Source organism: Diplotaxodon limnothrissa, linkage group LG9 (genome assembly GCF_057381915.1).
Source record: "Diplotaxodon limnothrissa isolate DT_005_m linkage group LG9, D_limnothrissa_male_GT1.1, whole genome shotgun sequence".
NCBI classification, from domain to species: Eukaryota; Metazoa; Chordata; class Actinopteri; order Cichliformes; family Cichlidae; genus Diplotaxodon; species Diplotaxodon limnothrissa.
This window is the reverse complement of record NC_140604.1, coordinates 1,238,460-1,265,597: the sequence shown is the minus strand read 5'-3', so window position 1 is coordinate 1,265,597 and position 27,138 is coordinate 1,238,460. Positions and strand designations below refer to the sequence as shown.

Here is a 27,138-nt window from a genome sequence, read left to right as displayed (position 1 = left end):
TATTCTTGTGCTGGTCGGCACTAGCGCCACTAGTGCCACTAGCAGTGAGAAGTTGAAGATTCTGCGAGTTGGTTACGCTGCACCATCAAACATAGCGGTCACTGTGAATAAGCAGCAGCAGCTGGAAGAGATGGACAGGTTTGTGTACCTGGGTTGCACTCTCAGCAGTGACGGGGACATGGAGCATGACGTCAAGTGATGAATTGGGAAAGCATGGGCAGCTTTTCAGTTCAATTCAATCAATTTGCCTTTCAACGACTATGACCTATATGGACAACCACCGCACTGCCCTTACCAACCAAGTTGCGGCTCCTGAAGACCATTGTTATACCGACGGCACGGTACACAGCGGAGACTTGGAAATCGACTGCAAAGATCAACCACCATCTCAATGTCTTCCAACAGCCCAATATGCTCAAGATTACATATCAGAATTGCGTTACCAACAAGGAAGTATATCACCGTGTAGAGGAGTAGAGCCGCTCCATGTCCAAGTCACCAAGCGTCGGTTTAGATTTGCCGGTCACATCCTTCGGCTACTGAACCCGAGACCCACCTGCGTCATGTCCTGTGGAACCTGAGAAATGGAAAGAGACGGTGAGAAAGACCCAAAATAATGTGGGGGATTACGTTCCTTGAAGATTTATGCTCAGTCGAACTGTCATGGGATGAAGCAGCAACCGCTGCGATGGACCAAGTTCGATGGCATTCTCTTGTCGCCCGATGCACTGATCGGCGCGGGATGATCTAAGTCTAAGTAAGAAAGTCTGGTCAGCATTATTCTGGATTCTCCTGATGCTCACCACCATCGATCGTCTTCATGGTCCTTTCAAAACAAGAAAATATTGTAATGTTAGCATAACAAAATGTGCTTCAGTGTCTTGCAAGTGATGTGAGTCATGAATGAATGAAGGAGTGATAGTTGATCAGAATACCATGACTGCTAAGGTTCATTGTCAGTCTGCTGCCAGAGGGGACAGCAAGCCTACATGCTTGGCACAGTAGGCCAGCTGATGGTGGCAGACCGAGCACTTATTTGTGCTTGGTCTTATTTGTACACACTAATAATGTGTTCTTATATTTGTTCTAAACCTATCTTTGTATAAAAAAAAAAAAATCCCCTCTCAACCCCGCAGCCTGTCTTTTATCCTCAGGTCCTCTACCAGAAGCCTGGGAGTCTGAGGGTCCTGCACAGTATCTTAGCTGTTCCTAAGATTGCACTCTTCTGGACAGAGATCTCAAATGTTGTTCATGGGATTTAGGCCACTCGCCTAGCCTGGGTGTCACTGCACCGAGTGCTCCGATTGACACTGGGGCGACTGTTACCTTCACCCTCCACATCTTCTTGAGTTCTTCTCTCAGCCCTTGGTACTTCTCCAACTTCTTAAGTTCCTTCTGCCTGATGTTGTTATCACTTGGAATTAGGGCTGGGCGATATGGCCTAAAATCAATATCACGATAAATTGAGCAGTTAACCTCGATAACGATAAATGGACGATAACCACCCCAAGTGCCAAAAAAACAAACGTTTTTTTTTTTTTTTCATTTGATGGGGCTGTGGCAGGCAGCATAGTTCCTCCAGTTATTTTGATAATATTATTCCCCTTAGACCTATTCATTGCAATTATATTATTACCACTTTAAAGGACTGTAAAATGTCACTGAAAATAAATGAAGACAATAGTAGTAAGCACTTTTAGTGGTTAAGATTTATTAACTGAACAAAATAAAAAGTGTAGGATACAATATGTAACCATGCTCTCTAAAAAATGTGTATCCCTTGTAAACAAAATAGTTTAATAATAAATATGTTTCACATTGGCTATTCACAAAGTAAACAATGATTGTGCAAATGTAATGCCATCATGGACAAAGGCCTATCTCTGCTAAGGCCTTGAGGTACTATAATTTGTAAACAAATAATGTCACAAACACAAATGTCAATTGAACACAGAAAAAACTATAATAAATACTAAGCACTGCCATGTGACTAGTGAAAACTACAAACTCTTAAACAAAAACATTAAATAGTGCTGTTTGCAAAAAACTTCAATAGAACACTGATAGTTAAAATTAGGCAGGGCTTGAACATTTTTTTGTTAACAAGCGTCTCCTCTTCCTCCTCCACCAGCTCTACCTCCGTCGCTGCTGCTTCAACATTTAAATCGTCCTCCATTTGTTCACCCGTGTCTCGTCTTGTTACAGGTAGTAGAGTCTTAAAGGGACATGAACATCGCCAACCTGCACATTCTTTTTTTTTTTAAATACCGAATTTACCGACATGGGCAAAATGACGTCGATGAGAGTCATAAATTTCGGTAACGATAAATTTTTGATATATCGGCCAGCTCTACTTGGAATAGCTACATCTATCACTATGGCTGCCTTTCTCTGCTTGTCCACTGCTACTTTGTCCACTTGGTTATCTTTCACCAGTTTGTTTGTCTGTATCTGGAAGTCCCACAGGATCTCGGTTTGGTCATTCTGGACCACCCTAAGGGGCATTTTGACCTATATTGTTGATCTCCAGCAAGACCCACATAAAACCGTATACAGGAAGTTGATTTCAGCTGATCAAAATGTTCTAATCCCTGATCCTATGAGTCTTACCCAGTGCATAATGCAAGGTTCTGCAGCCAATGTGGGTGAGTGTTCTTGCCCAGTACTTACTACCTCGAAATCGTCCAGGTGTCTTGCCTGCTAACCCTGACATTAAAAATCTGAGTCACCTTATAGGTCAAATTCTGTCAGTTCCACCAGTTAACAATAGCTGCCCTAAACGGGGCACATCGGATTACTTTTTTCAAGTAATGAGTAATGTAAGGGATTACTATTGCAAAAACGGTAATTAGATTACCGTTACTTTCCCGTAGGAACGCTGCGTTACTGCGTTACTAAAACCGTGATTTTTTTGCGAGAATGTCTCATGACAATGACGTAAGCGAGTGCGACGGCTGTGGTAGCACGTGTGTCAACAATAGAAAACATGGAGCGAGGGATAGAGTACGATCGTGCAGCATTTAATACTTGGAAATACTGACATTACTTTGAATTTGACTCTTTAAAAAGCGACAAAAACATAAGCGTACGTTGTACACTCTGCATCAGAAGAAAACTTCTTTCTACGTCGAAAAATTCCACTTCCAACCTGAGCAAGCACCTAGCACGCTGCCACAAGAATGTTAAATTGACAGAAAACCCCCAGGATCCCCTCACTGACGTGACCGCTGTGGCTACCACATCTACTTCCACCGGGCAAACCTCAGATGGACTCACTCCTGCTAAACAGGTTAAACTAGACGTAAGAGCGACAGGACTTAGTGCCGCTGAACTGAAGAAGCTCGTCGCTGCCTATATCGTCGAGGACATGTTGCCGATTTCCACTGTTGACTCTGAATCATTCCGACGCATCGTAGAAAAAATACCAACTAAAAGTGGTGTCAAGCTGCCCCAGAGAAAGTCATTTGTAGGATACCTTGAGAGAGAATATGACAAAATGAACTCTAACTTGAAGGCTACACTCGAAGAGGCAGTTTGTTTCCACCACTGCTGACATCTGGACGGTAAATAATAAAAGTTTTATGGGTGTAACAGTTCACTGGATTAATTCCACATTACAGCGCAACAAGGCCGCTCTAGCATGCAAGAGAATTAGAGGCAGCCATACCTATGATGTAATCGGAGCAGAGCTCAAAGAAATCCATTCATCATCTGGACTACAAGGCAAAGTTATTGCATCTGTAACGGATAACGCATCCAATTTTGCCAAAGCATTCAGAGTATGTCAGCCCTGTAATTTGGAGTCTGAATCTGAAAATGAAGAAGGTGATGACGAGGAACCGACCTTTACTGATGTCATAGAAGCTCTTTCAGCTGCATCTGGTGATGCACAGTTTAGCCTCCCTCCACACTACAGATGTGCATCGCACACAATTAACTCGATTTCAACAAGCGATGTTGACAAACATCTAAATTCCTGTGCAGACACCAAGGCTGCATATAGGAGTAGCACTGCAAAATGTTCTGCTCTTTGGACTAAAGCAAGTCGATCAACATTAGCCTCTGAACAGGTGGAGGAAGTCAGCCGGAGGAAACTAATGGTACCGACATCCACAAGGTGGAATTCCCTGTATGAGGCCATTTCTAGAATCATCACAATTCCCTTGAATGAACTTAATCCCCTGTGTGTAAAACTGGGAATCAAGTGCCTTAATGAAAGGCAGTACCAGTTCTTGAAAGAGTACTGTGCTGTGATGAAGCCCCTGACAGTGGCTCTGGACATCTTACAAGGGGATGAGTGCACCTACGGGGCTTTACTGCCAACACTCACAAGCCTGATGTCAAAGACCCTTGCCCTGAAAGATGACCTCTATGACAGCCAGCCTTCCAGATGTCATTGTAAAGGTAAGATTATTATTAACTGCTTTGGGTGGATTTGTTAAATTTATTATACCATTCACAGTGGGTGGATGTTATACTTTGTTTTAAGCAGCGGGTACAATTATTAAAATGATAGAATAAAAGACCAAGTTTTCACCCCTTGTTAAATATCAGGGACATTGATCATCATTAATCATGAATATTAATCATAATATCAACAAAACCAAAATTAAATCTCATACAGTATTGATAATAGAAAATACAGATGGTTTAGAGCTGTAAAGCCCATAAAATAATGACAATAGGTAATTATATAGTAAAATAATTTTATTCTTAGATGCATCATGTTGTATGTTACAGGCCATCAAGACTCGTTTTGATGCTGTTCTGGACAGCCAAGAAGGACTTCTCGCAGCGGCCACTTGTCCCAAGTTTAAACTTTGTTGGCTGAGAGATGAGCGTAGGAGAGAGTATGTGAAGGAGCTCCTGATAACAGAGTGTCGTAAAGCTGCTCCTGCAACTGACAACACTAATATGTCCCAAATGCCAGCCAGCCCAGCCGAAATGGACTTTTTTGAATTTCAGAATCAGCCCACAGAAAGCTTCTCAGCAGAAAAAGAAGTAACTGACTTTTTAAGGTCAGACTATGAGCTCGAGATTCTGAATCAGTTCCCAAATCTCACAAAGATGTACATGAAATACAACAGTCTAACTCCATCCAGTGCACCAGTGGCTGTTCAGTTTAGGTGGATTGGTGCTTTCCCCCAAAAAGGAACAGAATGTCTGATAGAAGGTTTGAGAAGCTTCTGCTGATGCGATATAACCAGTGTTGGGACTAACGCGTTATTAAGTAACGCGTTACAGTAACTACGTTATTATTGGGTGATCGTGGTTCAAGAGTTGGGAGTTTGCCTTGTAATCGGAAGGTTGCCGGTTCGAGCCCCGGCTTGGACAGTCTCGGTCATTGTGTCCTTGGGCAAGACACTTCACCCGTTGCCTACTGGTGGTGGTCAGAGGGCCCGGTGGCGCCAGTGTCCGGCAGCCTCGCCTCTGTCAGTGCGCCCCAGGGTGGCTGTGGCTACAATGTAGCTGCCATCACCAGTGTGTGAATGTGTGTGTGAATGGGTGGATGACTGGATATGTAAAGCGCTTTGGGGTCCTTAGGGACTAGTAAAGCGCTATATAAATACAGGCCATTTACCATTTACCATTTACCATTGTGGTAACGAGCACGGTAAGTAGTTATTATGCCAAAATCAGGAACGCGTTACTCGTTACTGGGATTTAGATAGGCTCGTTACTCGTTACTTCGTGTGGTGGCATCGCGGAGCTTCCACAGATTCAGTAACATTAGCAAGTGGTGGAGGCCAGCAGGTGGATGAAGGAAAAGGGACACAGAAGGAAAAGAGACCCGAGGCGGCCGCCGGTCCAAGTGTGAACTGAACTTCAGGTAAGAAGTTATGACCTGCAGTCTCTCTGGGTCAGATATAAACCAAGTTTAGGTGGAGTTTATTTTCGTTATGCTGACTTTTTCCGTACTGCGTGCTAGCTAGCATGACGGAGTTTCTATACAGCTGGGTGGTGCTATGAAGTTAATGATGTTGAACTTTATTTTGTTCATAAGTTATTAGAGTTGCCAACCGTCCTGCCTGGTATTCAGAGAAAATATTACGCGTTTCTTATTGAGGTGAAAAGGAACAGTTTGTCCCGTAATTCACCTTCAATGAAAAAGACACAAAGCTGGAGTTATTCTATGTCTTTGCTGCACAGCTGCCTCTTCTTCTCTCATTCTCCCCCCTCCCTCTCCCGTTTTTACTTCAATCATGAAACTGATCAATGATCAGCTGATCGGCTCTCTTGTTTGTTTATCGCTCACTTTGCGCCAGAAAGAGGAAACCAGCCGATGTCGCGCTAAACAACAGCAGCACGTTTAAGCTTGATCAGCTGTTGTTAGAATTTATTTAATATTAATTTCTAGTATCAGCTGATGTTTGCTGGAGCCACAGCTGTAAAGCTGCTGGTCATGATATGGTTTGGATATCTGGTGAGAGGGAAACATGAAGATGAAACCAGGAGATGTCCTTACTGAATCATCAGAGCTGTGATGGAGAAACAGGTTTACCTTTTAGGTGACATGAATGAGTTGAAGGGACGTTATGAACTGTTTCTGAGAGACAAATAACCCCAGGATCCTTTTTTAGGTAGCTGATAACTGTGCAGGGGCGGGTCTAGCAAAGTGTTGCCGGGGGGGCACAAAGAAATACTTTTCTTTCTTATTCTCATTTAAAATGTCTCGCTTTTAAAAAATAATTATCTGAGTCTTACAACAAACGATTGATAGATTGATACATATATACCATCAAAAAAGTGTACATCACTGTCACAACAGTGTTTGTTTTCATTCAAAGGCTTTATGATTTTTCCTATAATGCGCCGGTCTCTAGTCAAAATGCCCGGGCCGATTTTCTGTCCCAGTCCAGCCCTGTATGCAGCTCATCTGCAGTCTGGTGTTGCCTACATCTTCCTATTCAGAAGGCAGAATTTCCGAGTTCTGAGTACAATCGAAAGCACCACGACTGCAGTTTTTGTGTTGGATGTAAAAGGCGCACATGACGCTGTGACGTAGGCTAGAATCATGGCAGCAGTCAACGACGGTCCAGGCGTGGGATTTCTCTTGTGGAAATGTGCACATTATCTTTTCCTTTCTATTGGTAGGTGGCACAGTGCACTTGTGGCAAGTAAGCAAGCTAGAAGACTGGCAAAGTTATGGAAGCAACACATTAACAGGAGAATTCTGAGTAAAACCAAAGTTACTTTCCCTAGTAACTAGTTACTTTGAAAGTAACGAGTAACTTGAAGTAACTGAGTTACTTTTGAGAGAAGTAACTAGTAATGTAACTAAGTTACTATTTTAAAGTAACTTACCCAACACTGCTCTTTCCGAATTACATGATGTGCTTAGTGCCTTTCAAAACAGAGATCCGGGCTCAGCCCTCATTATAGTGGGAGACTTTAATAAAGCGAACCTTGGACGTATCCGACGATGGGAGATAGGATACTGGACCATTGCTACACGCCATACAAGTAGGGCTACAAGGTTGTTTTACACCCGGCCTTTGGGAAGTCTGACCACAACGCCACAGGCTGGAGCTCGACCAGGCGAGGCACAGGCTGGAGCTCGACCAGGCGAGGCACAGGCGGAGGCTGGACCAGGCGTGGCAGAGGCGGAGGCTGGACCAGGCGTGGCAGAGGCGGAGGCTGGACCAGACGAGGACGAAGACTCGGATTAAGCTGGACCAGGCGAGGTGGAGGCTGGACCAGACGAGGATGAGGACTCGGATGAAGCTGGACCAGGCGAAGCACAGGCAGAAGCTGGACCAGGCATGGCAGAGGCGGAGGCTGGACCAGACGAGGATGAAGACTCGGATGAAGCTGGACCAGGCGAGGCGGAGGCTGGACCAGACGAGGATGAAGACTCGGATGAAGCTGGACCAGGCGAGGCAGAGGTGGCGGCTGGACAGGCTCTTCGGGCCCTCCAGCTGACGGGGCGTGAGGCTGAACGGACCCCTCGGACCCTCCAGCGGAGACAGGAGGCTGAACGAGCCCCTTGGGCCCTCCAGCAGAAACAGGCGGCTGAACGGGCCCCTCGGATCCTCCAGCGGAGACGGGCGGCTGAACGGGCCCCTCGGACCCTCCAGCTGACGTGGCAACAGGCCGGCTGCATTCACATGACATCTTATAGGTATCAGTCCAGAAACAAACAGGTGTGAGATGTCTTGAGGCAGAGACCAGCCCAGTCACTGCAAGACCCATGTTAGTTGACATAATAGGTTCAGAAACAGAAAGCCCTGTGTCTACATTCCGCCCTTCAGACTCAATCAATGACATAACGTTATGGCACAGGTAAGCTGGGTCAGCCACAGGGAAAACAAGGATTACTATATTACCCACAAAAACATGACTTAAACCTCCAGGGGGAAGTCCCTGGGTGAACATGAGATATTCAGATATGGATCTGGGTGATGAGAATTGACCAGTCTGATAGCGGTAAGTGGTACATTGACTTGGGACCACGCTAGAGGTGGACTGTAACTCAAGGGTGTTATGTAGAGTGTATGGTGAAATGGGTACGGATAATGCTGTGCTAGCAACCATAGCCGAGACGGGTGACATTTCCGGCTGTGTGCTGGTGTTAACACTAACCTTGGGACTCAAAACCCTGTCCGATAATGTGCTCACAGAAACCTCGGAGAACTGTGTCAAAGTAACTCCGTGAGGGGACGCTACATGGTCATTAATAGTGGAATCGTATCCCCTGGTCTCAGACTCAATCCTCTGAGTAGAGGCGGCAGGGATGGAGGTAAACAGTCCAAAAACACCCTGCTCACGACTGTGGGGAAAACAGAATTTAGGTGGGGACATTTCACAGTTCGTGTTACCCTGATTAGAATCCCTGTTGTCACCTTTAAGTCCCAACATGAGGTCATGACCAGCATTCTTATTTTTAAGTTCATTGGACACAGGAGCAGCAGGCAAAACATGATCACACCTCGTCTCACCCTCCGTTCTTATATGCTCTGCGACATGACCCTCCTCTAAAAAATCCTCATTCGCTGTGAAAGCACAAGTGTCTACTTTAAGCACCTCGTAGGTGAGCAGAGCAGACTCAGGAAGGGAGGCGTTAGCCACAGGCAACTCAGCTTTAGATGGAACCCCAGGCGAAGTAACGGACAACGGAGGAAATTCCTCCCCCCCTCTTGTCACACAATTAGCTTTTAGGTCTGTGGAGGTCTCCCTCCCTCTAAGTATTACACCAGTGGTCCCTGCCAAATCACTGTCTACGGGTGTCTTCAGGGCAAAATCTCTGGGCGGCGGCCCGGTTAGCACTGCATTACTCAGCTTACAGTTAGCACTGGCTGTCTCTGAAATAGTGTCATTGTTTTCGCTGCAAGAAAAACGCGAAACAGGGGATTCCCCGGTCGGCTCACAGGCTGGACCGTCAAACTCCTGTTCCGGTGGCGGTGACGAGAACACAGGCTGAGGTTCTCCAGTGCTGGGATTTACAGTCTGTGTGGGTCTTACTCCCTGTTCATGGAAGCCAGACGAACAGACCACATCAGTCACAGTACTGGAGTCCGCCGCCTCCACACTATGTGTCTCCTTTAATGGTGACCCTTGAATCTGTAAACTTGAATCTAGTTCCTCTTCTACGGCTTCAACGGAGGCTGGTGATGGGAGAGTGCGTTCACTCACCTCCGGTTGTCGCGCAGCGCGACGGGGACGCGAACGCCGTTTCTTCTTGACTGCAGCTCCCGATGAACCAGACAACGGCGCCTCATGCGCGCTGGGCGGCGTCGCAGAGGCTGGTGAACTGGGTGCTGATGGAGCAGTAGATGAGAGTTCCTGGAAGCTCAGGGGACCCCCGAGAGCCAGGCGGGTTCCCGGGAAGATCTCCTCATAGTCAGGAGCTAGCCATGGCTTCCACCGGAGCTCTTCATCCAGTTGAGCGCATGCTGCACGCTGCCGCTCCTCCAGGTCGAAATCCATGACCTCCCCCGCATCCTCGTGTGGCTCGTTGGAGGGCGAAACATGCCGTAGCGCTGGGCGACGGCGACGCGAACGCCGCTTCCTCTTTGAGGTGGTCGTGGATGAAACTTTGATTTCTGTGGCGACCGGCTCCTCGTCTTCGGACCACATCCGTGCCAGGTAGGAAGCGGAAGATGGGTAGGTCGGTCGAGGCGGTGAGGGTGAACGACTGAGCTGCGATGGCGAAGTGGAAACCGGCAAGTAGAGGGACGGCGCCAGCGTAGAGGAGTGTGGTGCCGTGGCGAACTTCAGCGTGCCGACTCGTATGCTTACAGCAGGCGGAGGGGAGGCTGCGCGGCCACGGGGCTGTGGTGACGCAGTCTGCACACCGGACCGCTGATGCTGCCGAGGGCAGGCTGGGAGGATGGTGCGGAGGAAGTCCGAGATCAGAGGGGGTAGCGCCTCCCATAACCAGGGGAAAACCGTGACGCTTGTCCCCAACGAGTAAAGTAACTCCTCCCTCTCCTCCTCACTAGAGCTTCGGCTCCACTGGTAGCATAACGACTCCACTGCTTGGATTACGTCTCTACCAGGGGTCGCTGGGTCCGACATGGTCAGGTCATACTGTCACAGTCTGGCGAGGGCAGACTGTAGGTGTTGGCAAACGGACCCAAACGCAACTCCATAAACTGAACGTGGCGCAGAGTTAACAGAAAATCAGCCGTTTATTGAGGCCAGCAAAAAGGGAGTACAAACAGCAGGACACAGGTGAACACTAAACCATAGCCTAAACTGGGTGAACTAAAGCTAAACATGAAAAACCTTAAACGTGGTGAACTGACATAGAATGCTGAAGTGAGGGTATGGACGAGCAGACGACCTGACAAATGAGATGCAAAAACAGAGGACTTAAATACACACGAGGTGATCAGGGGAAGTGGAGACACATGAGGAAACAGCTGACTAACATGAACCTAATGACAGGAGCAGTGAAGCTAAATACACAGAACCAAGAACACACGACTCCTTCCAAAATAAAACAGGAAACATAATGAAACGCAGACATGACAACCAGAACTTGACAACGTAAGACACAGACATGAAACACATGAAGAGCAGGGGAGACTTAACATGGGTTGGAAACACGAGGGGGGAATTAATAAGAACTAAAATCACCTAGGCATGGTAACAAATGAACTTAGAAAACCTGGAGGGCTTAAACATAAACATAAACTATAAACATCAAAATGAACTAAAACTCAAAACACTGGGTCATAAGACCCAGGACCGTGACAGTAACTACGAGAGAGGTGAAACGCTGGTTGGCCCAATCAGAAGCTACGCTACAGGATGCGCTCAACGACGTACACTGGGACATGTTCAGAGCATGGGCAGTCGACATCAATGAGTTTATGGATGTAGCAGTAAGCTTCGTAAACATGCTAGCGGATGAGATCATCCCCACTGCGAGAGTCGTGATGTTCCCGAACCAAAAACCGTGGGTGGACAGAACAATCCGCGCTGCAGTGAACGCCAGGACCTCCACCTACAACGCGGGTCTCACCACTGGCGATATGAGCGCCTACAAGGTGGTGTCTTACAGCGTGGTGAGGGATACCAAACGCCGGTATCGGGAGCGAGTGGAGCCTCAGTTCAGCCAGGGCGACACACGGAGCATGTGGCACGGACTACACACAATCACAGATTACAAAGCCAGGGACACTGTGCCGACCAGCGACGACTCTGCATTCTCCAACGAGCTGAACCAGTTCTACGCCCGTCATCAGAGAGGGACCGGCGATCAGCATTACAGAGCACGATGTCCAAGCGCCGCTGAGGAGAGTGAGCACAAGGAAAGTGGCGGGGCCAGACGGCATCACCGGCCGTCTGCTGCAGTGCTGTGCTAACCAGCTAGCAGGTGTGTTCACTTTGATTTTCAACGAGTCCCTGGCTAAGTCTGTGGTCCCCACATGCTTCAAGAGATCCGTCATCATCCCTGTCCCCAAGAACAACAAGCCCTCATGTCTGAATGACTACCGGCCAGTTGGACTGACCTTGGTGGTTAACAAGGTGTTCGAGAGGCTGTTGAAGAAAATCATCTCCTCTTCCATCCCAAACACCACAGATCTGCTCCAGTTTGCCTACTGACCCAACAGATCCATGGAGGACGCCATCGCCCACGTCCTACACACCACCCTTAGCCGCATGGACAAGAAACACGGTAACTATGTGAGATTGCTGTTTGTTGATTACAGCTCAGCGTTCAACACAATAGTGCCCGGTAGACTGTTGACAAAGCTGAGGGATGGATGAAGTGAAGAATCTGGCATCGTGGTGCCGGGACAACCACCTCCAGCTGAACATCAGCAAGACCAAGGAGCTGGTGGTGGACTTCACAAGAGGTCAGCACAGAGACTACAAATGCATTATCATTAATGGAGCACCAGTGGAGAGGGTGCAGTCCTTCAAGTATCTCAGTGTCCACATCTCCTCAGACCTGACATGGTCTGCCCACATTCAGGTCCAGTCCAAAAAGGCTAGGCAGCGCCTGTATCACCTACGACAACTGAGGAAGTTCAGGGTCTCTCCAGTGATCCTCAGGACTTTCTATACAGGCGCTGTGGAGAGCATCCTCACACAGAACATCACATCCTGGTATGGAAACAGCTGTGTCAAGGATAAAAAAGCTATTCTGAGAGTGACCTGTACAGCAGAACGCTGCTGCAGGACTGCTCTCCCTTCCCTACAGGACATTTACGTCAGGAGATTTCTTTCTCTCACCCCAACCGGTCGCAGCAGATGGCCCCGCCCCTCTCTGATTCTGGTTCTGCTGGAGGTTTCTTCCTGTTAAAAGGGAGTTTTTCCTTCCCACTGTCGCCAAAGTCCTTGCTCATAGGGGGTCATATGATTGTTGGGTTTTTCTCTGTATCTATTATTATAGTATATACTGTACAATATGAAGCGCCTTGAGGTGACTGTTGTCGTGATTTGGCGCTATATAAATAAAATTGAATTGAATTGAAAAATAGATGTTGGACTAGAGCAACTGAGATTTTGAAGGACCCATCCCATCCCAGCAATGAACTGTTCCAGCTTCTGAAATCAGGCAGAAGTTTCCGCACCATCCGAACAAAAACACAGAGGCTCAAGAGGAGTTATCCTCAGGCCATCCGTGTGTTGAATTAGCCCCCCTCGCCCATGATCCATAAGTGACTGAGACAGGACTCATTACCACATTCTCATATCATCCTGATCCTTCTGGCCTCACTACAACACAAGACACTTTAACACCCCACACACAATGTTCACAAGCTGTAAATTTCCAGATTGTTTTATTTTATTTTATTTCTATTTATATAATGTACCTAACTCACGCGCTTGCTGCATACAATGTCCTCTTTGTATATACTCATTCACTGTATATAAAGTTCTGTCTCTCTCTCTTTTTCTTTGAACAGGAGCGTATCAGGTCACATTTAACTGCATGTTTGTCAGGGTTCCTGGGTCAGTGACCCAGTGTTTTCAGTTTGTTCAGGTTCAGTTTATTTTGTCACTCGTTCTCATTTCCTGTTGTTCTGTTCCTGTTACGTCTGTGTGTCATTGGTTCGATTATGTTCAGCTGTTTACTCACCCGTCTCCAATCAGTCATTATTCAGCCGGTGTATTTAGGCCTTCAGTTTGTCACTCATCAACAAGTCCTGCGTTTGAGTCCTCTTTTCCTTTGCTCCACACCACGACCCCTGACAGTGTTATACAGTGGGGCAAAAAAGTATTTAGTCAGCCACCGATTGTGCAAGTTCCTCCACTTAAAATGATGACAGAGGTCAGTAATTTGCACCAGAGGTACACTTCAACTGTGAGAGACAGAATGTGAAAAAAAAAAAATCCATGAATCCACATGGTAGGATTTGTAAAGAATTTATTCGTAAATCAGGGTGGAAAATAAGTATTTGGTCAATAACAAAAATACAACTCAATACTTTGTAACATAACCTTTGTTGGCAATAACAGAGGTCAAACGTTTACTATAGGTCTTTACCAGGTTTGCACACACAGTAGCTGGTATTTTGGCCCATTCCTCCATGCAGATCTTCTCGAGAGCAGTGATGTTTTGGGGCTGTCGCCGAGCAACACGGACTTCAAATTCAAATTCAAATTTTATTTGTCACGTACACAGTCATACACAGTACGATATGTAGTGAAATGCTTGGACAACTGCTCGTGACCTAAAGAAAACAAAAAAGGAAAGGCTATGAATAAGATAGGAAATAAATATGAAAAATTAAAAAGGGTAAATTTAACTAGGAAGGAACTCCAACTCCCGCCACAGATTTTCTATGGGGTTGAGGTCTGGAGACTGGCTAGGCCACTCCAGGACTTTCAAATGCTTCTTACGGAGCCACTCCTTTGTTGCCCGGGCGGTGTGTTTTGGATCATTGTCATGTTGGAAGACCCAGCCTCGTTTCATCTTCAAAGTTCTCACTGATGGAAGGAGGTTTTGGCTCAAAATCTCACGATACATGGCCCCATTCATTCTGTCCTTAACACGGATCAGTCGTCCTGTCCCCTTGGCAGAAAAACAGCCCCATAGCATGATGTTTCCACCCCCATGCTTCACAGTAGGTATGGTGTTCTTGGGATGCAACTCAGTATTCTTCTTCCTCCAAACACGACGAGTTGAGTTTATACCAAAAAGTTCTACTTTGGTTTCATCTGACCACATGACATTCTCCCAATCCTCTGCTGTATCATCCATGTGCTCTCTGGCAAACTTCAGACGGGCCTGGACATGCACTGGCTTCAGCAGCGGAACACGTCTGGCACTGCGGGATTTGATTCCCTGCCGTTGTAGTGTGTTACTGATGGTGACCTTTGTTACTTTGGTCCCAGCTCTCTGCAGGTCATTCACCAGGTCCCCCCGTGTGGTTCTGGGATCTTTGCTCACCGTTCTCATGATCATTTTGACCCCACGGGATGAGATCTTGCGTGGAGCCCCAGATCGTGGGAGATTATCAGTGGTCTTGTATGTCTTCCATTTTCTGATGATCGCTCCCACAGTTGATTTTTTCACACCAAGCTGCTTGCCTATTGTAGATTCACTCTTCCCAGTCTGGTGCAGGTCTACAATACTTTTCCTGGTGTCCTTCGAAAGCTCTTTGGTCTTGGCCATGGCGGAGTTTGGAGTCTGACTGTTTGAGGCTGTGGACAGGTGTCTTTTATACAGATGATGACTTCAAACAGGTGCCATTCATACAGGTAACGAGTGGGGGACAGAAAAGCTTCTTACAGAAGACGTTACAGGTCTGTGAGAGCCAGAGATTTTCCTTGTTTGAGGTGACCAAATACTTATTTTCCACCCTAATTTACGAATAAATTCTTTACAAATCCTACTGTGTGTGCAAACCTGGTAAAGACCTATAGTAAACGTTTGACCTCTGTTATTGCCAACAAAGGTTATGTTACAAAGTATTGAGTTGTATTTTTGTTATTGACCAAATACTTATTTTCCACCCTGATTTACGAATAAATTCTTTACAAATCCTACCATGTGGATTCATGGATTTTTTTTTCACATTCTGTCTCTCACAGTTGAAGTGTACCTCTGGTGCAAATTACTGACCTCTGTCATCATTTTAAGTGGGGGAACTTGCACAATCGGTGGCTGACTAAATACTTTTTTGCCCCACTGAACCTGTATAACCATGCACGTGACAAATAAAGAATCTTGAATCTTGAATCTTTAATCAGAAGAGGGGCCTGAAAACTGAAGGCTCTGCCTCCCACTTTACTTAGAACCACAAGAAAGCGCGCAGTCTGAGAGTCAAGAGCTCTAATGGGATGATACAGTTCTATAAGGTCATTAAGATAAGATGAGGCCCTTTTATTCAAGACCTGGTACGTGATTAGAAGATTTTTAAATGTCATTCTGGATTGAATGAAGAGAATTTTCCTTCTCACCATTCAGTTTCAGTTCTACAATTCAATTTAAGTTCCAAAATTCAGTTTTTTGGGACTACATCTGGTTCCGGTTCCAGAGTAATCGAGCGCAGATTAATAGAACTACGTTTTACCAGCGAACCAAAAGTGTTACTGACGGGAATCTACAGCGTCTTGAGCTGGATTAAGACCTCAGAAGTGACCAGTGGATAAACTCTCAGGTTGGTAATAAATGTATTACATGTATAAGAACAAGTGTCATTCAGATTCAGATCCAGATTCAGAAGACTTTATTTATCCCCAAGGGGCAATTAACAAACAACCGAGCAGCATACGTTGAAGATAAGTACAGTAAGCACAAGCAATAGGAGTGAAATAATAAATACACAGAATATACAGTATATACAGTTTTATTACACAGTTTTAAAAATTAAGGTGACTGAAGGTGAATAAAGTGTCAGTGGTGTAAGAAGAGTGTAGTTTATGTTCATGGGTGTGGGAAATGTTCTTATCGGCTGGAGTTAAAAAGCAGGGTGGCTTTGGGGACAAAGGTGGTTCTCCTCCTCCTCCTCTCAGTCCTGCAGGAAATGCAGCGGAGGCGTCGCCCAGAGGGGAGCCATTGAAATGCGGGGTGAAGAATGTGAGCGGGGTCGTTGATGATTCTGGCTGCCTGTCTAAGGGCCTGTTGGCTGAAAACCTGAGCCAGAGCTCTGACAGGCAGTCCAATGGTTTTAGAGCACACTGATGCAGTGTGCTGCAGTCTGTTCCTGTTCTGAAGGCTGAGGGAGTGGAACCAGCAGGTGATGGAGAAGGTCATGATGCTTTCCAGGAAGGCGTAGTAGTTATGTAGTAAGTTAGTAGTCATGTTAACAAATGATAGCCGTACAGTAACTTTTATGCTTATTGTAGCAAAAAACACTAATTAGCATAGTTAGCCCTGGGTTCAGCTTTGACAAATATGATCGACTGTAGAATTCGGGTTCTCATCTTGTACACTCTCAGAGCCCTGTATGCTTGCAGAGATCACTAAAGTAGGGAAACATGCAAATGAATATCCAAACCATTGTAATTTAGATTTATCTATCTATCTATCTATCTATCTATCTATCTATCTATCTATCTATCTATCTATCTATCTATCTATCTATCTATCTATCTCTTACACAGCATCCCAACTTGAGAGCTACATTTTTAAAGGATAAAATACAGTTTCAAAGGAAATGAATTCATTTTCAAAATATAAAATTCAATTTCAATTTAGTGATGATCATTTTCAAAACTATTTACTGAATTTCAAATTAGGCTAATTCAAATTCAGTTTTAAAAAGCATTTATTCAAGTTACAATTCAGATTCAATCTGAGCAATTCAAATTTGAATTTAACTTATTCAAATTCAGTTTCTGATGGCACAACGTTCTGCCCGTACACATCACCTTGTTAATAAATTCACTGAACAGAGTCCTGCGATTGAGTCCTGCTTGCCAAGCAGCACCCTGACACAGTCTTTGCAGCTGATCCTTGTCAATAAAAATCATACAGCACTGCTCTTTTAGATTTGCTAGGGAGGGTCAACTACGGTGGCCCTGAGAGGCCAGACGGACTGCAACTTCAGAAAACACCAGCAATAAGAAAAACGCTGCAAAAGCACACAAAACACAACGGAAATAGGAAAAAGAACAACAACATTATAGGGGTCGGTAATATTTAACCTTTTTTTTTTATATACAGCTCGATGTCATGCGAATTAAAGAGAAATTAAATTAACTCCGATGGCTTAAAAGTTTCTACATTGCCGCTTACAGTGGCGCTGTTCATGTTGCTGCCAAAATGGTCACCTGACAACTGGTAGTCATGTGGGGTCCGGAGCTTCCTGCAACTGGTCCGTCGGGTTATTGTTTCCCCAGAAACACTTCCGCCGTGTTTTTTCCTATTTGTTGTTCTTTTTCCTATTTCCGTTGTGTTTTGTGCACTTTTGCAACGTTTTACATATTGCTGGTGTTTTCTGAAGTTGCAGTCCATCTGGCCTCTTAGGGCCACCGTAGTCAAACTTCTTTTTCATTTAAGACACAATCGTGCACTGTGATGCACAGAATGAACTGGCTTGGATATAGATTCATATAAACATCACAACAACTATGACTAAACAGGTGCAGATAAAATTGTGGACTGTACAATGATCTTACAAGTTGTGAATGTGTGAAAATAACATCCAGCCAGCATCCTAAGTGTTTATAATATTGAACAGTTTCAGTTTTATCACCATGGAACATTTTAATAAAGCCTATGCACAATTCAGTAAGGACGACCCAAGGTCTCACATCTGTCCTGTCCCAGGTGTATTCTCACTTTTTATTCTACAAGCTCTTTCATTTTGCAACATATTTACCTTCATTTACACCCCTCTGTAAATTTGTGATGCATCAAATAAAAGGCCCAAATTTAATGTCTGTTGTTGTCAATTGGTAGTTTCAAAATCAAATTGATTTGAATTGAATTTAATGTTGAAAGCACTCTCCCTCCCTGATCATCTCCCTCCCTCCACATCATCGAAGGAGATAATTGGAAAACCACTAACATTCATTGACATCTACATATTCTCCAACACTCTTTGTTGACCCAAATATTTAACTTAATGCATATCTATGATAATCCAATTTCAAATCCAGGTGTGAAAATCTAAATTACAAAATCCATACAATAGGCTCATGGGTGGAGGTTGCTTTTTTCAGTCTCAATTTAGATTTAAGTATATTTGGGCTTACTCAATAAATAAAGAAAAGAAATTGTTAAATTTGCGTCTACCGCTTGATTAGCTCTACTAATCCATTACACCATTAGTTTTAGAAAAACAAATAACTGTCATGAGGGAGCAGGTTGGTCCAGTTTCTCCTTCTCCTGAGCAAGCTTCCTGCAGAATCCTACCTATTGGGCAGAGCTCTCTGTTCCAGATCCTCAGCCTGACACATCTGCTGCTGATCATCATCATTAATGCCAGTATGTGAGGACCAGCTGATCTATCGAGGTTTTGCTAGATAGTCTGCCTCTCTCAAGCGGCAACAGGCCAAATCGTGTTGACCTGTTTAACTCACTGCAGCCCTGCCAAGATAATCCAGCTTCCAGTTTCCCTCCCATTTCACCTGGACCACTCACCTCCACCTACCTGTTCATCCTCCACCGCAGGGAGAACATCCCTGGAAATCAAAGGAAATCTTCAACATTCACTGTGAGGGATCTCACTCTTCTCTTCCTTGTTAAATATCAACACTTCACCAAGTTCTTTTGATTCCTCCGAGGCATCCGATGGAAGACAAAACACTGCTCAGTAGACCATTTCACACTCTATTACTTCTAGGAGGGAGATGCGTCCTGCATGACACGTGGCCGCGGATCTCAAAGTGCTGGTGTTCCCCTGACAGTTTTATTACAGAAGCTCTCTCACTCTAGTCTAAACGACAGTGTCTCAGTAACTTTCCACCAGAGATGGTCCCGTCTTATCTACATTTTCCCAGGCAAGCGTGAGTGAGAGTCTACAGCTTTCTACTCCCCGAGCACACGTAGTCTAATGCCTCTATTTTCAGGGCCGTGTCCACTTAATACCACACTATATGGTAATATGGCATTTTAGTTCATATAAAGCATAGAATTGAGGCACGTCAAATAATTTAATCCCAACATCATCTAAGTGGATTTTCTGCCTTCAGTGTAACTGGAGGATTGTTTCCCTGACATCCCCAGGAATGACCTTTGCTCCCCTGTGATTAACGTTGCTCAATTTACTTATTGTTTATAAAGTTTCACACAGTCAAGGAGCAGTTCAGGACACACTTCACAGTGTGTTGTACTAGTGTGACATGTGACAAATAAAGAATCTTCAATCTTGAAGTAAGTCAGCACAGAAGCAAGTTAGGTAGTTACTAATGTTCACCAGCTAGCCATGGACAGTTGGCCATGTTGTTATCACACATGCTTTGAATCATTTTTTATGATCTCCTTAGACCTCAGTAATAACAAAAACGACACCTGTGTGATTTAATAAAGAGGAGGTTTGATATTGCCATGGTTATAATGAGAAAGACAACTCAAACCTGGGTTGTGGCTCTTTCAATTTATTCGTAGCATTTTCCTGCTCAGCGGCTGTTCCAAACCTGCGTTAGTGCTCATACATAGCTAAGCCATTAGGTGCTCGCATTCCAATCACACTGCACATTTCTGTATAATGTTTTGTAAAACAATATTATGTATATAGTATATTTAATATTACAATATAATCTCACCACTTTAACAAAATCTTGAACCTCTAGACGTTTTGTTTGTTTATATACTTTGGTTTTTTTATGCTCTTGGGTTTCTGAAAAGGCAATATATAAATTACTGCTAATGCTAAAACTAAAGTTTTTACTATTATTATTAAAAATATAAAGAAGCGGTGCTAGTTTAGTTCAGCAGCAAGTTCAGGCCACATGCACATGGTCGGAAAGCAGCGTTCGAGTACAACCTGCAGCCCGTGTCGTCCCCCTCTCTCTCTCCCAGTCTTCCTGTGTGTTTTTGCTGTCTCTATCCAGTAATGGCAAAAATAATCAAATCAAATAAATAAATTATACATATTTAAACAGATCATAGGGATAATTTAATGTTAATCATTTTTGAGATTTTCCACTGGATATTCAGAGTTCCCTGAAAATATCTGACTGACATCATAAAAATATTTTCAACATGCCACATGAATCACACACAGTATCATCCAGGGACTGTTACTTTGCCCATTCAGACAGCACTTTTTGTTAGCTGGTCAGTTAGGCACTCCTGTATACAAGGGGAAAGGCAAGAAGAAAAAAGAGAGCTGTTTTTGCATAGTAATTAATCTTGACAGACATACGTCATGCTTCTGGGCCCCTGACAACGTTACGCCCTGGGTGAAATTAACGACTAGCTGCTTATCTTAAAAGACCTGGGAATTAATTAAAAATGACATTTCCCCAAAGACTTGGGCTTCTGAGGCTGCCGTGTTGAAATTAACTGATGAGGAGTCCTAGGAGGAAAAATGAAATAAGCAAACTGTCAAACGCTGAGCAAATCACTGCTGTTTATCAGTACGGCTCTGTCCTCAGGAAATAACAGTGGCCTTACATCCTGCATGTGTCCAGAGCACCATGGATAAAAGTCATATTGGTATTAACAAGAGGAGGAGGAAAACAAACAACCCTGTCAAATGTGATATGGAGACAATGTGCTTGAGTTAAGTAGAGGAAGACTTTGCTGAAATGAGCTCTTAATTCAGCACAAAGATGGTCTAGCACTGACTTGAAGGAATATTTCACAACTAGAAGTGTCTGTATTATGAAATAGTGGCTTCTGTCCAGAACTCGCTGTTTGAAAGCCTCACAAAGAGCGGCATTAAACAAAATCTAATTTTAACTAAATGCTCAGGACTCTGCATCCAGGACCCGCGTCCATTTGGTACAGGTTAACACAGTACACACTAACGCAGAGTAGGACCAAAGATCATCAAAAACACCGCGTTGTCTTTCTGATAACTATGTTTGGGAAGTATATTGCCAAATTATATGTGTTACTGTCTACCTCATTTATGCACACACATCTGATAACTAGCTATTTATTTAGCATGAAAATTAAAAACTTATTGGCCCCTATTAATGCATTGTCTGCATAACAGATGAATCCTAGTGATCTATGATATTAACATCACTCTCACCCTGTGAGATTAGCTTGGATTACACCCCAGGACCCCGGCTACCCTGAATTGTGTATGAAAGAACAAAAGAATGGATGAAACTTCAAAAGCATTCTGAGGGAGGTTGGGGATATTGAGTCTGAATGGACCCCGTTCCATTGCTGAGGCTGTATTGAGTTGGTTGATAGTGGAAACTCCAGAAATAGATGGATGCCAGAGGTGAAGGGAATTTTAAGCTGAAAAAGTTCTAACAAGTTTGTTTGGGTCGTGGGACTCTAGAGGGAGCTGACAGGAGTAGCTGATTCAGAAAATAGCTGAAGCAAACACTTGAATACGAACGGGAGGAGTTCTGTGACCCCACTGAGCAAAGTTTTCAGGTGGCCTAGAGGTGATTCTGGAAAACTGTCAGGAGGAAGAAGTTCCTTGCTGCTCTCAGTGTGTACAGTTAGGATGGATGCTGCTGACTTTAACTGAGAACACAGACAGGAGAAGGAAGGAAGGTGTGTCAGAAGGTAGGAAGACTAAGACTACGTTCACTCTGCAGGTCTTAATGCTCAATTCCGATTTTGTGATCAAATCCGATGTTTTTGTCTGCTCGTTCACACTACAAATAAAATGCGACAGCAAACGCGCTCTAGTGTGAACGCTCAAAGCGGCCGCATGCGCAAAAGAAGACGTCACACACAACGCGCTCTGTTTAGACCGAGAGCAAATAGTATGTTTGACTGATGGCCTTAATATAAAGACTTGTTTCAGATTTTGCGTTTCCCACTTTTGCTTTAAGTTATAAAATTATTTTGTTATTTACATTTGGCCTAATAATGATCCTGATTGCTGTTTTAGAGGAGCGCTGCTTTAAAGGATAGATTTCTGTCAGAATCTGCAGATTATACAGAACAAATAAAATGTTCACGTTTCTCCAACGTTGTCTTCCCAACAGTTTCACCGGATGGCCAGGAAGCGTTCACGATGTCTTCTCTGGCGCTGATAATTGGCATCTGTCTCATGTCAGTGACGTAAAAGACGGATTTAATGCGACATGACCATCAAACAGCAGTCGCTTTCTGAAACATCAGATATGTATCGGATTCAGTACCACATATGAAAGTGCCGTTCACACTGTCATAGCATGATGGGATATGGGTTGCACAGGGTCAATAAAAGGCCGATTTGATGCGCTTTCGCCTGCAGTGTGAACGTAGCCCTAGAGTCTGTAAACAAGAGGGATGACTATCACTTGTGTAAAGTAACTGAGGTAGTTAAACAACTCCTTGGTGGCTGGGCCCATGGGGTTGATAGGATTTGCCCTGAGGTTGTCATGCTCTGGAAATCATGGGGTTATCTTGGTTGACAACCCTGCATGTAGAAGTTGGGGACAGTGCCCTTGGATTGGCAGACTGGGATGACAGTTTCCCCCTTTAAGAAGGGGGGCAAGAGGGTGTGATCCAACTTCAGGGGAGTTCTCCAGAAAGGTTCATACCAGGGTTTGGGAGTGGAGAGTGTTGGTTAGCAGCGTGGTACCCTGGAGTGTCCAAGAGAGACATTGCTGCATCTGAGGCCATAGTTCTCAGCCAGAAAAGGGTGGAGTGACAATTCTGTTCCTGGGAGGAGTTGCTAGAAGTTGAAGGCTTCAAGTATCTCCGTTTTTTGTTGCTTTGTGCTTGCCAATACAAAAATTGGCAGCTACATGTGTACAACATAGGAGTGAATGAGTGATACTAGTTTTAATAACCATTTAATAAACTAAACAAATATTTGTTTGACAGAAAGTTGTCTGTTGTCATTTATTGAATTGAAAGCCTTTATTGTCATTATACATAGTTTAACAAAATTAGAAACAGCTCTATAAAAGTGCACACATGCTTATAGCACATTATAAAAACTATACAATAATTTAACTATGGGCTGACATGCATGCAAATCCATTACACAAATGAGGGGTTAAAGGGGACTGCAATGATGCAGAATGGAATTCTGAATTAATGAGTAATTAACCCTGAGGGACAGTTTGTTGTAGTGATTTCGAGTGGGATCATTTTTCACGTGCTACAGCCTCCGATTCCTTCCAGTAGATCCAATGGATGCACTTCAAAAACTGTTAATTAATTAATGTTACCCTATGGTCCTGCCTGCACAGCTTGTGTTTGTCTTTCTCATTTCATTCAAGAGAAGAGAAGAGTAGGAATAGATGGAGTTAGTTTTTTAATTAATGTGTTACGTTAGAAAGACAAGACGGGAGAGGAGTAGAGTACATTTTTATAAGGACTGCTATTTACAGTTTAAACTGTAAATTTGAAGCATGTGATTTTTGTTTTCTTAATTAGACAATGGATCTCTACATAATGTGTTCTTGAAGTTTCCTGGTTATTTCTGTCAAGGTGCTGTCACAGTCTCGCTCCTTCGCCGTTCTGTTTTTCTCTCCTCTTGTGGCTCTCTTTCCCCTCTGTTGTGTGTGTGTGTGGATGTGTGTGGATGCCACATTTTGATATTTTAATGCAGAAATGCTGCTTATTGAATCCTACATAAAGTTCATAAAACACGTGTGGTTATGCCTCCATGTTTGCTCTTCTCAACTTTGCACTACAGGGAGTGCAGAATTATTAGGCAAATGAGTATTTTGTCCACATCATCCTCTTCATGCATGTTGTCTTACTCCAAGCTGTATAGGCTCGAAAGCCTACTACCAATTAAGCATATTAGGTGATGTGCATCCCTGTAATGAGAAGGGGTGTGGTCTAATGACATCAACACCCTATATCAGGTGTGCATAATTATTAGGCAACGTCCTTTCCTTTGGCAAAATGGGTCAAAAGAAGGACTTGACAGGCTCAGAAAAGTCAAAAATAGTGAGATATCTTGCAGAGGGATGCAGCAGTCTCAAAATTGCAAAGCTTCTGAAGCGTGATCATCGAACAATCAAGCGTTTCATTCAAAATAGTCAACAGGGTCGCAAGAAGCGTGTGGAAAAACCAAGGCGCAAAATAACTGCCCATGAACTGAGAAAAGTCAAGCGTGCAGCTGCCAAGATGCCACTTGCCACCAGTTTGGCCATATTTCAGAGCTGCAACATCACTGGAGTGCCCAAAAGCACAAGGTGTGCAATACTCAGAGACATGGCCAAGGTAAGAAAGGCTGAAAGACGACCACCACTGAACAAGACACACAAGCTGAAACGTCAAGACTGGGCCAAGAAATATCTCAAGACTGCTTTTTCTAAGGTTTTATGGACTGATGAAATGAGAGTGAGTCTTGATGGGCCAGATGGATGGGCCCGTGGCTGGATTGGTAAAGGGCAGAGAGCTCCAGTCCCACTCAGACGCCAGCAAGGTGGAGGTGGAGTACTGGTTTGGGCTGGTATCATCAAAGATGAGCTTGTGGGGCCTTTTCGGGTTGAGGATGGAGTCAAGCTCAACTCCCAGTCCTACTGCCAGTTTCTGGAAGACACCTTCTTCAAGCAGTGGTACAGGAAGAAGTCTGCATCCTTCAAGAAAACATGATTTTCATGCAGGACAATGCTCCATCACACGCGTCCAAGTACTCCACAGCGTGGCTGGCAAGAAAGGGTATAAAAGAAGAAAAACTAATGACATGGCCTCCTTGTTCACCTGATCTGAACCCCATTGAGAACCTGTGGTCCATCATCAAATGTGAGATTTACAAGGAGGGAAAACAGTACACCTCTCTGAACAGTGTCTGGGAGGCTGTGGTTGCTGCTGCACGCAATGTTGATGGTGAACAGATCAAAACACTGACAGAATCCATGGATGGCAGGCTTTTGAGTGTCCTTGCAAAGAAAGGTGGCTATATTGGTCGCTGATTTGTTTTTGTTTTGTTTTTGAATGTCAGAAATGTATATTTGTGAATGTGGAGATGTTATATTGGTGTCACTGGTAAAAATAAATAATTGAAATGGGTATATATTTGTTTTTTGTTAAGTTGCCTAATAATTATGCACAGTAATAGTCACCTGCACACAGATATCCCCCTAAAACAGCTAAAACTAAAAACAAACTAAAAACTACTTCCACAAACATTCAGCTTGAATATTAATGAGTTTTTTGGGTTCATTGAGAACATGGTTGTTGTTCAATAATAACATTATTCCTCAAAAATACAACTTGCCTGATAATTCTGCACTCCCTGTAAACTCCCCCAGCCAGTGGTTGCAGATGCCTGCTTCTCCATGAGCCTGATGTTTTTGGAAGTCTCCTTGTGTGAAATGGGACTTCTTCCTCTTCACTGCCTTTAAGTGCTTGTCGGGTTCACTTTCTAATTTTTTTTGCACGAGGTTTAACTTTCAATAGCAAGTCTCTTGAGATGATGGTATTTACATGTCATCCATCCTTTGCTGGATGCACAATACTATGCACTATGCCACTTCAGAAATGCATGGAAAGATACTTTAGTAATGTGTCTGGCATCACTGTCACTAAGCATTAATAATGATAACTTTGTTTTGACAGATTGGTATAGCTCCTTTCAAGAAACCCAACTTTACACAAGAGTGGCAGTGGCAGGTTTTTTTGTTTTTATTGTTGAAGAGGTGAGTTTGGTAAATGGTAAATGGACTGTTTCTTATAGTACTGCTACTGCTTTTTACTATGAGCAGTTGAAGCGCTCTTATGCAACTGGCTTCATTCAAGCATTCACACTGTAAAATGAACGGACCCCACGTAACTTCAGGTTTCTTAGTGTTTATTTGCATAATACGTTTTCTTTCGTCACTCTGGGCAGTCAGCTTTTCAGCTGCTTCCCCACTCTAAACTCAGCTGTCCTCGCAGGCCCAGCTTCACTGGAAAAGGGGAGAATCTGATTAGTGAGTGGCAGCAGCTGTGCCTCCCTGCTCCCCCCACCCGGGTGGCCTGGGGGATCCTCTGCAAGGATGACTGCAGCTTCCAGGCTCACCGGTCTAAGACAGCAGACCCAGTGTGCCATTTCCCTGTGCAAGCCCTCCACAAACTGTTCTAGGACCACCTTTTCCAGCATGCGTGTGTCCCCCTCTGACGGCCCAGGCTGCAGCCCCTTGATGCCGCATTGTACAGCTGACAGGGCCATGCGAACGGCAAATCCTCCCCTGCCATCAGAATGGCTGGGAACTGCCGCCAGTGATCCTCCGGGGAGAGGCCCAAACAATCCAGCACCATGCAGCAGTTGTCTTCAAAACTAAGCTGATGGCAGGCTCAGAGCCGCTGTCGGAGCCTCCCCCAATAGCAACAGCAGCTGCAGTAACCACGGTGCCCATTCTGCGGGAGACCACTGGCATACCTTTGCCGTGGCCTGGAAGGTTTCCAGGAAAATCTGTGGGTGATTGCAGAGCCAAAGACTACACCTCCACGCCACATCCCCCTTTTCCGAATCCTCTATGCTCTGGCCCCTTTTAAACCACCTCAGACAGGGACTCATGGGGTTGAACTTTGCAGAAGGAGCAGGAAGCACACTGAGACTGTCTGTGTATCCTGAACAGGTTGCTTCACTTCCTGTTTTGCCATTTGTTTGGAAGTTGTGTTTTGATCGTGTCCTGTGGATTTTTGAAATTTGGCCATCAATTTCTGGAGCAAAGACTACTCACATTGTTGGAACTTTTGGTACAACCCTGTCTGGA

General features: G+C 44.5%; 1 pseudogene; it reads left to right on the top strand.

The window, feature by feature from the left end:
- Positions 1–260: 260 nt before the first annotated feature.
- Positions 261–5,219, top strand: LOC146624954 (uncharacterized; annotated as a pseudogene).
- Positions 5,220–27,138: the final 21,919 nt, after the last annotated feature.